This window comes from Nymphalis io, chromosome 14 (assembly GCF_905147045.1).
Source record: "Nymphalis io chromosome 14, ilAglIoxx1.1, whole genome shotgun sequence".
NCBI classification, from domain to species: domain Eukaryota; kingdom Metazoa; phylum Arthropoda; class Insecta; order Lepidoptera; family Nymphalidae; genus Nymphalis; species Nymphalis io.
In genome coordinates, this window is record NC_065901.1 from 1,371,007 (window position 1) to 1,385,079 (window position 14,073).

At 35.7% G+C, this 14,073-nt stretch overlaps 1 long non-coding RNA gene across 1 annotated transcript in view; it reads left to right on the top strand.

Moving 5' to 3' along the window:
* Window positions 1-14,073, top strand: part of LOC126773458 (uncharacterized) — a 417,434-nt gene that overhangs the window by 323,388 nt on the left and 79,973 nt on the right. The gene's annotated exons all lie outside the window — the stretch shown is intronic.

Here is a 14,073-nt window from a genome sequence, read left to right on the forward strand (position 1 = left end):
TGTGCCTGTAATTACACTGGCTCACTCACTCTTCAAATCGGAAAACAATACCAAGTACTGCTGTTTTGCGGTAGAATATGATGAGTGGGTGGTACCTACCTAGACGAGCTTGCACAAACCCAGTAATTAATTGATTTATTATTTTTGTAAATAACCGTTTCTGGAATATTTTAATGCTTTTCTCGGAAAAAGTTTAGTTTATTATTTTTATGAATTGCCCATATAACAACTTAACGGATTAAGAAGCATATAAAAGGACAAACTATTTGTATTAAGGTGAAGGACGTTTATAAGTATTAAATCGATATACAGAACCAAGGTTTAAAACGCTCGAAACTCAAAAAATACCACACATGTATAATAATGAGTTTAATTTCAAATATGGACTATTTTATTCATAATTCAATCAAGCCAGTGGCGCAACAGTCATGAAGTAGATAATAATTTTAACAGCACGACAACAAAGATCGATCAACTTACTAACTTTCCAATTCAATTTGGGAGTTTCACAATTTTGCTTGCGAAGATCTCCAAAATCGATAAACAATATTGTATGGAACTGAATTCATTTTACATTTGTGTCTTATTGCATTTAAATATTGAGAGATTAAGTCTGCTATGTATAGTAATAAAATTTTACTTTCAAATGTAATATCTAATTACATTTTGAGAAATAATTTGATCGTATAACAAGATTTATAAATAAATACAGTAACAGTAACAGCCTGTGAATGTCCCATTGCTGGGCCTTAGCCCAGCAGCACCAGGAGGTCTTAACCTCCTCTCCCTTTTTGAGAAGAGGGTTTGGAGTTTATTCCACCACGCTGCTCCAATGCGGTTTGGTGGAATACACATGTGGCTAGATTTCAGTGAAATTAGACACATGCAAGTTTCCTTACGATGTTTTCCTTCACCGTCAAGCACCAGATGAATTATAATCACAAATTAAGCACTTGAAAAATCAGTGGTGCTTGCCCGGGTTTGAACTTACGATCGTAGGTTGAGATTCACACGTTCTTACCACTGGGCCATCTCAGCTTTTTAAGGGAATTGGTTAATGTGAAATTCTTGTACCCATTAAAACTCCTGCAGTGACAATTTTCAGCACTGCTCAGAGAGGCTACGCACTTGCTTCGGTATGACTTATGTACGGCCCTTTACGTACTGTCCTCCGGCTCAGCAAAGCTTTGCCATAGGGGTGAAAGGGAATCTCACCCTCCTTTCCGCTTTATAAGCCTCTAACACAAATTAACCTTAAAACGTTACAACTTTTGAATGTCAAATCGATAATGACAGTACGAGCGAAATCAGTGTTTAACTAAACAACCGCTAAGCGACATTTATAAGTAAGGCTGTATACCGTTTACAAAGCGCTGACAAATCCCATTCTCATAATATAACACATAATGTATATACACTTATATAATTTGGATGAAAAAATATACACACGAATACATAAAAATAGTGCATCGTATAAATCCGTAGATGATTTATTCAGTGAACACAAGGCGTCAATTTATGGCGACTTTCATCAATGTGCTACGTTTGTCGAAATGATATGATTTATTTATGAGAATTATTGCTACCGTGTCGACGTGTCAGTTAATCTTCGTATAAATGTTTGACATTTTAAATGCACGATAGCTCTTAAATTATTTACTTAATTACTTTGCAGTTGAGATTATTACTACTATAATCGCAATTTAAACAGACTTACTTTGCTGAACGAATATTTAAATAAACATTGATTCTCTCTTTCTGTCATAATTAATTGACATTTGAAAGAAGAAGACAAAGCAACGCTTAAATAATTAGATCCCCAAAAAAATTCGCAGGTGCTGTCGATGATATTAATAATAATTTTAAATTAGTAAAGCGAAATTTCAAACCCATTTGGCAACTGTTTGCACCCAGGTTTCTTTTAAGGTATTTAGGTATAAAACAAATGTTGTAAAAAAATACATATAATCTTTAATTTAAAACTTATAGCGTTAATACATATATCAGGGATTCATTACAAATGGTTTTTTTTTATATGTGCCGGGATGGCTGGCTCCACCTGATGGTAAGTGGTAGTAGAGTCCAAACGCGACGACGGCCAGTACAGTCGGGAAGAATGTTCTGTACTAGCCGTCCCCGCCTTGCCGGCCCGCAAGATGCCTCTTCACGCCTCCTTTAAAGGAACCCGGGTTGTAAGAGGAGGGGAACACGTGAGCTGGTAAGGAATTCCATTTTTTGGTAGTGCGACAAAGAAAGGAGTTGCCAAATTTCTTTGTGCGCGATGGAATTGATGTCACAGTTAGGCGGTGACATCGAGAACCAGCTCGCGTGGATTTAAGAAGGAAGGGAGAAGCAGGAATTAGAGAGAATAAGGTCCTCAGAGCACTCGCCGTGATACAGACGATAGAAATCGCTTAGTGCTGCTATCTCGCGACGCAATTGTAAAGGTTCAAGGGTGTTTGTGACCTTTACGTCGCCAATAATGCGTACTGCACGTCGCTGCAACCGGTCCAAGGCCTCCAGTAGGTACTTAGTAGGTAGTCCCAAAGGTGCCAGCAATATTCAACGCAAGACCGTACCTGTGTTTTGTATAACAGGCACAGTTGTTGTGGCGTGAAAAAACGCCGCACCTTGTTCAGAACTCCGAATATCTTAAAATCGTATTTAAGTGTCAATATCCTAACTCTAACCCTCACTAGTGTTTATATAAATTGAAGTGCTTATTTACTTATTAAAATAGTTACACCATTAACTTATCACTAAACACTTAAAATTATCAACTAAACAATTATTTCTACGATGTGATACGTCTTTTAAGGTGCTAACAACATTTATCGTAAAAAAATATTATAAATCAAACTAAGCTATATAAAATATCTATATAAATATATTAAAAAGACGGACCGGTTGGGGTGGTTGGTTGATGCTTACCTTTCACGCCGAAGGTTGTGGGTTCAATTCCCACCCAGGACAGATATTTATGTACATGAACATGTCTGTTTGTCCTGAGTCTGGGTGTAATTATCTATATAAGTATGTATTAACAAAAGAAAAGTAGTATATGTAGTATATCAGTTGTCTGGTTTCCATAGTAAAAGCTCTGTACAAGCTTAATTTAGGATCAGATGGCCGTGTGTAAAAAAATCCCAGGATATTATTGTTATTATTTAAAAAAAAACAAATCCTATCGAGTAATACAACAAAGCTAATCGTAAAAAATACCAATATTACAAAAAAACGTTATTAAATAACAAATTATAAAAACAAAATAAATATTTTACTTATACGTTATGAGATCAGATAAAAATATGATGATGGGATGAGATAAAGTTAATATATACTCTTTGAATTTTATATTCTCTTATAATATTATATTCAAACAATATTGTGAGTATTTACTGGTGGTAGGGCTTTGTACAAGCTCGTCTGGGTAGGTACCACCCACTCATCAGATATTCTACCACAAAACAGCAGTACTTGATATTGTTGTGTTCCGGCTTGAAGGGTGAGTGAGCCAGTGTAATTACAGGCACAAGAGACATAAAATCTTAGTTCCCAAGGTTGGTGGCGCATAGGCTATGTAAGCGGTGGCTGACATTTTTTACAATGCTAATGTGTAAGAGCGTTGGTGACCACTTACCATCACTTGGCCTATATGCTCGTCCGCCTTCCTCTTCTATAAAAAGTAACGGATTCTTTTGAATATTTACATTTTTTAAAATATCAAAACAAAGCTAACAAATAAACGTTGAAAAACGCATGTTTTTAATTGTTCGAGATCAATCTTTCGTACGCTATAAAAATTCCTCATAACCCGCCATAAATGTACCAAAACAATACGAGTTCCATTGTTTTTGATTGCGGCAATATTAAACCCAGCCGTATGAAATATCTGACTGGCTTCGCCTTCCGGACGGGTATTATCACGAAAATTACAATCAACCAACCTTTGTTTGGTAACTGAATATTGGCTATTTGTTGAGTCATACACAGGTGTAGACTGTCTTATGTAGTCATGATTCAGATACTTTTAACAGAATATTCTTGGTTTAGATCCTGCGCAAGTCCAGGTATTTTTTCAAAAACTTCTCAGTAGTAACCCGAAGTTTTTGCATTAGTAGTTTTTACACTATCCTCCCGTATCGAGTAAAACTGTTGGTCTTGCGGGTGCAAGAGTTCAGGCGAACTCTCTTCGGTTGTAGCGAATTGATGTCCCGAGTGATGATGTGAACAGAAGGCACACCTTTTTTTGCGAACACGTTTCTGCGCTAATAGCTGGCTAGTCTCCATAAAAGGCTGAACTGCAAAATTTTATAAGTGGGGTTACATTATGAAAATCAATAGATAATTACACTATCGCTTAACGATTAAGAAATACTAAAATAAGACACTATCACAATTTTATTAATATTGACATTTTGACATTGGCCATTGAACAAAATACCTAAGGGCTCGATGTTACAGTAAGCCCTTTAACACGAGATCACTGAAGTGGAAGATCTAGTTTGGTTTCAGTTCGTAAAATAATTTACATACACTCTCGTTTCCCGCAAGGTAACTTAAGCTGGAGTGGAATCCACCGTATTGTGTAGTTTGTATTAACTTTTCAAGTGTGCTTAAAATAAGGGTCAGATTCTACGAAACTACTACATCGAATTTAGTTTCAGTAATTGCATCTAATGTTTTATAAAATAGTTTTTATAATTTTGGAATATCATATACTATAATAATATTGGAATAATACTGGAATATAATGTAAGGATATTTTAGGACGTTGTTGCTTAATGAAGAATGCCCTTAGTACTGACCTCTTTTGACATGATTTATTGCCAACGTTTTTTTCTGGTACCTACAATAAAATGTTAAGCAAAATAACTAATTTTCACTTTCTTTCTGGGTGTCGTAAAAAACTGACAATGAAAAATATTGTAAGAGCATTTTTCATTATACATCTAACCGACCTAACGATACTTATCGTGGTAGATAACTATACCATCACCAAAAATGGCGCCAGGCTAGCCAAACGAGTCTGCCAACTTCTTTTTCAGGAAATATTATTAACACACTGCTCTGACTTCTAGCGTTTTACAGCGACTAGTTTCTATAAATCTAAAAATAAGAAATAGTCCACTGTATTACTTTGCACAAAAGGTGTAGCTGTAATTATTCAGAAAGACGAACACTGTTTAAGATAATTCATCTCACGTAGCGTTTTATCTTGGTGACAAATTGCAGCCAACGTGCCGCAATAATTCAGGTATTTTAATGAAGAACCCCAACTTAGGAGTAGATAACGAAATAACATCTTGAGACAATGAAAATTGCCATTCGAATTCTTAACTGAATTAGGCTATAACTTTTTCGGGCCTTTTGTTGCTAAAAAACGAATAAATTGGTCCTATCGGTCCGGTGGTTACATGGATTTTCTTGAGTTGGTTAAGACACAATTTATTAACACCAAGTGTAAATAGCTTCCTGGTAACTTTTTAATTGATAAAGGTAGAATCTACCTTCTGTGCGGTAATTTTAAAAAAGAATAAAAAAATATGTTTCATTTGACTTTAATCGTGACTTAAGAAAATTACATATTATATACCTAAAGAAACGTATAGAGGTTATGTAAAAAATATTTGGTATCATAAGCAACAGGGCAAGTATGAGAGTCAAAAGTGATATAAAGTAAAATAACAGCTTGTATACGGCCCACTGCTGGGCTAATGCTTTCTTTTCTTTTGGCCCAATGTTCTAGCCAATGGGCCACCCCGTCCTGCAACTTCGATAACAAATATTTTCCAAATATTAGAAGTATCTGTCTCCTAAATGCGAAACAAAGATTATGTTTAAATAACTTCGCTCTTCAAATTATTCGCTTCTAAATTCCATTCCTCGAATAATTTATATTTGCTTCGACAGCTGCGAGAATTGTAAACTGTTTGCTTATCGTTTTACGATTGATGTTGTAATTACTACTCTATTCTTTGATTTATTCAAGTAAAAAACTTACGTTCTTTGATTTTTTAAGAACGTATTAATAAATATATATAATATATACTTGTATATATTGTATATATATACTTGTATATATTAAACAAAAGAGTTCTTCGTAAATCAAGCCTAAACGTATAAATAAGACATTAAAATTATGTTGTAATAATAATATTATGACTCATGTTTAAACATATATGTAAACTATATACTATATAACTATAAAGATGAAAGACTATGATAAAAATCAATACATAAGTACATAAATATAAGCATTAACACACATACTTAACAAAAAAATCTCCATAAAGCCCTTAATTATAAACGTTTTTTAGGGGCGGCTTATTGAAACATTGATTTCTCTCTCTCAGTCATCATTGATTTGGCATTCGAAAAAAAGAGACAGCATTGCTTAACTGTTCATTATAAAAACAACATTTATTGACATTCAAAGCTGTATGTTTTAAAACCTGACATATTTACTGTGATACGCTTTTTGATGCATGTTTGTGTGTTATATAATAATTGTTGTAGTTTACGTAGCATGTAACTTACTGGCATTTCAACATTGAGTTTCCTCGTCGCGTTTCCAGCTTGTTCTTGCCGAATAGCTTCACAGAAGATCTTCAACCTGTCCAATTAGGTTCTGCCAAACTATACATCCCAGTAACTGGAGCGAAGAAATTTATGGTAGAAGCACTTATACTGTCTGATAAGTACATTCTAAAACAAATTCTTACCGTATCAGATTTATGTACGTACGTTTAAAATTAATAAAGATGGAAATGAATATTAATTTTGCAAATTCGTCAAGAACTTTTGAAACATAAAATTATCAAACTTGAAAAAAATCCTTAAATATGTATAAACACAGCTCGCATTTCTTATTTAGTAATTTAACGCACAAATTCTAAGTGAAATGCTATAAATAAAAGGAAAATTAATTTATTATTCGAAAGCTTTTGATATTAAAATATGGCTAATAAATATTTAATGCAATTTCACGCTAACGGTAAATATAATTCATCGTTCTTACATAAATTTTGACGAATAATCTAATAAACAGGAGGGATGTTCATAATTTTGTTTTTGTTTATAAACATTCAACGATTATTCTAAATGAGCCAAGATTAGACCATCTTTATTTCAATTGGCGGGTGGAGTTACACTCCAGGCAAGCACCGTTAAATTTTCATGTCCGTAAATCGTATTTTTAAATTATCTCGTACGTGGTAATGAATGAATACATCGTGAGTAAAATTGCATAGCTTGGATGAAAATTCACCACATATTTTCAAGAAAAGGAAGTCTTAGTCAAGCAGTAGAACTTCTTGAGTTCTTATAAAACAATGGATTTATATTGTACTGGCAACCGTCGTGGCTTCAGGCGCACAAAGTTTAAACATAATATATGTTTTCACAGCGTTGCGTTCGTCTACTTACAAAAGGTTTTCGTCTACTTACAAATATTATCACAAAAAGAATGACTTCGCCTGTCTCTGATTTAATTCGTTATGGGGATTTAAATAAAATGGGATGGCAACCCTAGATTAAAACCCAGGACCCCGGTATTTGCAGCCCCATATTCTAGCTACTAGACGATGTATGCGAGGCTATATAAATATATATATCGATTTCTATGCTTTTCATTAGAATCCGTCAAGCTATTAGTCATTGACACCTCATAAAGGAATATTGCTGATCTTTTTGTTGGTGGAATACACATTTAGCAGAATTTTACTGAAATTCGACACATGCAGGTTTCCTCACGATGTTTTACTTCGCCGTCAAGCACGAGATGAATTATAATAACAAATTTTAGCACATGAAAATTCTGGTGGTGCTTGCCCGTTTGAACTCACAATCATCGGTTATGATTCAGGCGTTCTTACCACTAGGCCATCTCGGTTTACTAGGTCATCTCGGCTTAGGCGCGACCTTAAGTAACGAATATTAAAGCTTACAAGTTAATGATTTTTTATTATTAGTAGTCCGATATAAATCCATTTGCATAACATATTAATGTAGTCAAAATACTACGAAATACGCAAATAGATTTAATACAATATTATTTCAATAAAATTGAGCATTCAATATATGTAATAATGGTTTATTATTATTGCTGGCAACATCGTTTGAGCGGACGTCATTAAATGAACGTGTTATGTAAAGCAAATAGCTCGTTTTACAACACGAAACACAAAATTATTGCTCATTTCTGTAAATAAGTGTTAATTGTGTTATTGTTCTTGTTTGAATTTGTTGTATTCTTTAATGGCCTGTTATATCTAACGGCCTTGAATATATATATATTGCTTAGCGGGTATTTAACTGTGTCTTCTTCTTTCAAATGTCAAATCAATAATGATAATAATAATAATATCCTGGGATATTTTTCACACACGGCCATCTGATCCCAAATTAAGCTTGTACAAAGCTTGTGCTATAGAAACCAGACAACTGATATACTACATATACTACTTTTCTTTTGTAAATACATACTTATATAGATAATTACACCCAGACTCAGGACAAACAGACATGTTCATACACACAAATGTCTGTCCTGGGTGAGAATCGAACCCACAACCTGCGGCGTGAAAGGCAACTATCTACCAACCACACCAACCGGCTTGTCAAAATAGATATATGATAGAAAAAGAGAAATAAGTATTGCATTAAACACCACATAAAAAAAAGATTTACTTGCCTTAACTTCGATCAATTCTATTTGAACGGTTTTATAATAAGTCTGATTTTTTGGTAGACCGAATTTTTATACTCTTTAATATAAATGTCCTTAGGTTTTCATATGATGCTGTGTGGATTTATTTGATGGCTAGTTTATACGGCTCAAGATCCAGTGGTCCAGGTCACGATATACGAGCAAATAAAAATGATTGGGTTTCTCTGTAAAGAATTTCTCACTATAGTTGCAGTCTGTTGTTAGGAAGTTGGTTTTGTGATAGTCCTATGAATTGTTGAGTCCGTTAAGCCGTTGGTGCTACGCTTGATCTCTCTGCGGTCGTGTCGGATTATCGTCTCGTCGGATTATGAAAGTGAGGGAACAGAGAAAGCGCACCGCATTTGCGCATCCATTTGCGCACTGTATTTCTTCTGCAAATTTGGTTAGTTCTTTAGATTTTTTTTGCGTGGAAAATATTTGATAGAGGACCTAATGACGCATTGACGATGTAAGCGATGATTAACATTTCTTACATTGCCAATGTCTATGGGCGTTGGTGACCACTTACCATCAGGTGGCCCATTTGCTCGTCCGCCTGCCTATATTATATAAAAAAGAACAAAAGAGGAAATTGATTCTAATTTAATTATATGCAACGCTTTTTTTCACGACATTCCAAACATATGTTTTCTTTTATAATCACTCCATTGAATTTTGAGTACGGTAAACAGGGAATAATCTTAGAGGGAACGAAATAAAGAAATTTCGCCAGATTTCAGTGCATTACGTCCTCTATTATATGACGTCCTTCTATATATAATAATAATAATAAAACTTTTTATTTCAGGACTAGCCCATATACTGTTAGTAAAACATATTTTTTTAACTTTACAAATTTTAAAATACAATACAATAATAAAAAATAATTACATTTTTTTTTAGATAATAATATTTATCAATAACAATTTTAAAATTTAATTTAATTTAAATAGTTTTTTAACATTATATTTAATATTTTATTATTATAATTTATTATAAAATTTTTAATCAAGCAGTTATTTAATTTTAAACAAAAAACCATAAATAAAAATATAAAAATAAAAACAAAGCAATTAATTACAACAATTCTTAAAACTACGTTAGTAATACGTGGGCACGATCCCAGCACCTCCAGAGGGGACTATCCAGCTTTGCAGCCAGTGTGTTGAAGAGTTTATTGGAGCTGTTTAGTAATCTGCTCATAGTGGACGCAGTCCGCTTGCGTATGATCGCATAGTAATCATCTACACGAGCTTCCGCAAACATTGCCGACGCGCTGCAGTATCGAGGCTTCTTCAATAAAATCCTCAGCACATTGTTGTACTGAACACGCAGAGCATTGTATGCTCGTCGGGAGTAGTTCTCCCACAGACCGCACGTGTAGAAGGACTGGCAAAAGGCTTTAAATAAAATTAGTTTTACCTGTGCCGTACATTGCGCAAATCTACGTGCTAACATATTGCCTCTAACCGACAAAGCTCTGCGCTCGCGTTCGATATCGCTATCATCATCCAAGCGTTCATTCACAATATGCCCAAGGTATTTGAACTCAGATACTTGTTTCAGAGGAGCCCCACATAGGTGTACATTCGGTGTAAAATTGATGGGTTTGTTTTTTCCTCGAAAGATTAAAATTTCGCTTTTTTTAGCATTATATCTGAGGCCGTTCTCTTTAGCATATTCCTCGCAGATCTTTATTAATTTTCGAAGACCACTGACTGATGGACTCAGCAGTACCATGTCATCCGCGTAACTAAAGTTGTTCATTGAAACGCCATCTATTGAGCAACCGACACCTGCTCTGCTGAGCCTGTCTATCAGCTTGTTTATGTAGAGATTAAATAGCCTGGGTGACGTCAGCCCCCCTGTCTCACTCCACATTTCAGCTTGTAAGAATCACTAAACGCTTCACCCCACCTTACCTCGTTACTCTGAACACCATACCAGTACTTTAACAACGATATCAACTCGGGTCTTAAGCTACTTTCTGTTTCAAGTTTCTGCCACAAAACTTCATAGGAAACGAGGTCAAATGCCTTGGACAGATCCAAAAAACACGCAAACACATGTGTTTTTCTATCTGTGTAGTATCTTATAGTTTGCTTGAGACACAGTATTGCACTCTCAGTTGATAGTTCTGACCTAAAGCCGAACTGCGCATCATGTATATTGACTGCTTTACTAAGCTGCGTATCAAGCAAACTGTCAAGAACCTTAGCTGTAATCCCCTGTCCTAATTTTGATAATAGGCACGACTACTGTCCTAGTCATCGAGTCCGGCAGGAAACCATGGCTAACACAAATATTGTAGAACCAGCCTAGGACTTTTGGAAGGTGCACGCCAGCATGCCGCAGATGCTCAACACTAAGGCCATCATGTCCAGGTGACTTTCCACGCTTCATGCTCATAATCGCTTCTACTACTTCGCTAGTTTTGAAACGTAGCAAGCACTCCCCGGTGCTCTTAATGCCCCCACTGTCAGCCACTGTGCAGTTGACTCACAAGGCTCCACTTTAAATTGAGTCTTAAACATATTAGCTATATTTCGGCAACCGATCACGCCCCCTATTTCAACGCTCGGGCTCGGCCTTGCATTCAGTCTGTTTGTTTGTTTCCAAAATTTACCAAAGTGTTTATTCTTATATGACGTTGCTAGTATGTCCATTTTAATCTGTTCTTCGTTGTCTTGGCACCATTTGAGTTTGATTTTGAAGGCCCTACGAGAATCCTTCATATCATCGTAAATGGCTCCATGAGTTGGCCTCCCCGCCCATATCCAAGACTGAAAACAATAACGAGCCCTAGCATGAAGCGGTGCCACATGCTTATTCCACCCTGTGATGGGTCGCTTATTCCTACAAGGTCCCATTTTGTAACAATATATCGCTGCATCTTGCAATATTCCTATGATGCTATCGTATATATTTTTGATAATTGCTTTGTTCCGAAATATTACATAATTTATTACTACAATCTACCAAGTCCTTAGGGAAATCAATTAATTTTAGTTTTTCATTACAATAATTCTTATATAAATCAATCTGATCAGCATCCCTGCGACCCCAGACTACTTTATTAATAGCTACATTTTTAGCCGACTTTAAGCCAGAACGATCTAAGCCAAATCTACAGTAGATCTCCAGGGGATAGTGATCAGACCACGTCACATCATTTTTAATATTAATGCTATCGATATAATTTCTAGCCAAACGAGTTACAACACAATGATCTAACCAACGTGTACAGCCATGACTATCACTCATATAAGTGTAAACATCAGAACAATTTGACAGTATCTCATAATCAATACATACCCACTTTTGATCTTCAAAAAAGAGACACAATTCACGAAAAAATAATTCCCCCGGGTGCGCATTAAAGTCACCTAGCATAAAAACCACTTCAATACCGCTGTCCTCAACAATTGCATTAATTTCACTTATACAGTTTGTGAAATCTGTAAGATTTTCAAAACAGTCCACAGGCATATATACAGAGAAGCACAGTATTGTTTGCTCATGTAATTGACACTTGATCGCGCACAGCCTCACACTGTTACACTTAACGACAGACACAGATGTAAATACATTCTTACGCCATAACAGCGCGACTCCTCCATGTGGACGGCCGCGCAACATGCCACGTTCCGTATCCACCGCCGAGGTACCCGTAGACTCGAACTCATCGTGCACAGTGCTGAGATATGCTAGGTCATATGGCATAAGCCAGGTTTCCTGCAATGCCACCACGTCCGCTGAATCGCACAAAATTCTCACGCTATCCACTGATCTCTTTAGAGATTTACAATTAAAACTCACCAACTTCAGATTTTTCTGTGTGTAAGACTGTTGCATAGTTTAGGTATTTTTCTCACGATTGACTGTAGCCTTTTTATCATGTCTAAATAATATGTATTTTCTAAAATATATACCTTCCGGCCATAACTCATTTGTAAATAATGACAATTTACTGCTAGGTATATAAAACTTGAAAGATGAGTATTCCTTCGCGGTTTTCGTGTTTATCTTTTCAGGTTTAATAGTTTTTTGTGTTTTGTCATAAACATAATCCGCGACGTCTTTCTCATCATTTTCTTTCGAAACATTGTAGATAAACAACGGAATCATGCTCTCGGCTGCTTTTAATTTTGTTTCCGCATTCAGATTGGCAGACCCCCTCATACCTTTGAAACGGGACGTCCTCTTACGCTTTACAACACGAACCCACTCACCTTCGTTTTCATTTTTTTCGTGATTTCGTGACGACACCTTCTCAGACGTCCGCTCTTGCGCCTTTGAATTAATATTTAATGCATCCGAAGTATTGCCGCGGTGGGCCTCTTGACCGCGGTGGGCCTCCACGTGCATCAGTTGTTGCGCAGGAGCTGGGTCGAGTGCGACAGAGATGGGTTGTCCACTGATTTCAGGCACATGACTTGCGTGTGACGGGGACAGATGTTCAAAAAATCGTCTACCCTCTTTAATGTTCGGAAACGCCACACCTTCTAGGCCGGTCAATAACCCCATCGGCCCGCTAGCGTAGTCATAGCTATCCTGCAGACAGAAACCGCCTCTATTTTTATTGACATAAACGTCGGTCTGTCTTGTTTGCGTTCTCGATATCTTTTCTTTGTTCTTAACATATTCATCAAGATCACCTTTCTTAACGTAATTTTCCTGATTCGCGATTAATGTCTGGACTTGGTTCTGTAGAATGATGATCCTTCAATACACGCGTTGCATCAACATGATTGAATGTAACGGGTGGTAACTTGTGAAGACTTTTGGCAACAAATGTAGGTATTTCATCTGGTTCTGTACTCCGTAATACTCCAATAATGTCTTCTATATTTTTCTGTTTTCTATCTTCTCCTTTTCTTTTCACTAGACGAGATGATGATATTGAACTAAATAGTAAGCATTTTGCCTTAAAGATCTCATCTTCTTGAAAAGATTGCCGACATAATAGTGCCAAATTCACATTATTCATGACGTCTATTTTATTTTGACAAAAGCAGAGCACCTCATTTATCACAATATTACAATTATTACATTTTATCGTATCCATTTTTTTTTATATAATGACGCACGAAAGTATAGTTATCAAAACTAGTTTCACTTTCAAAATGTCTAGACTGTTTCCAATAAAAACATATTAAATTTATCACAATCAATTATATTAATATTACTTACAACAACAGTTGTTGAAGAAAAAATCCCGCTGAGTTTCAATCGCCAGATCATCTCATTTCTAAGATATCATAACGAAATATATCTAGATTTTTGACAATAAGCAAGTACATCTATTGTGACTATTTACCTCACACGCGGGTGAAGCCGCGGGCGGAAACTTATATTACCTA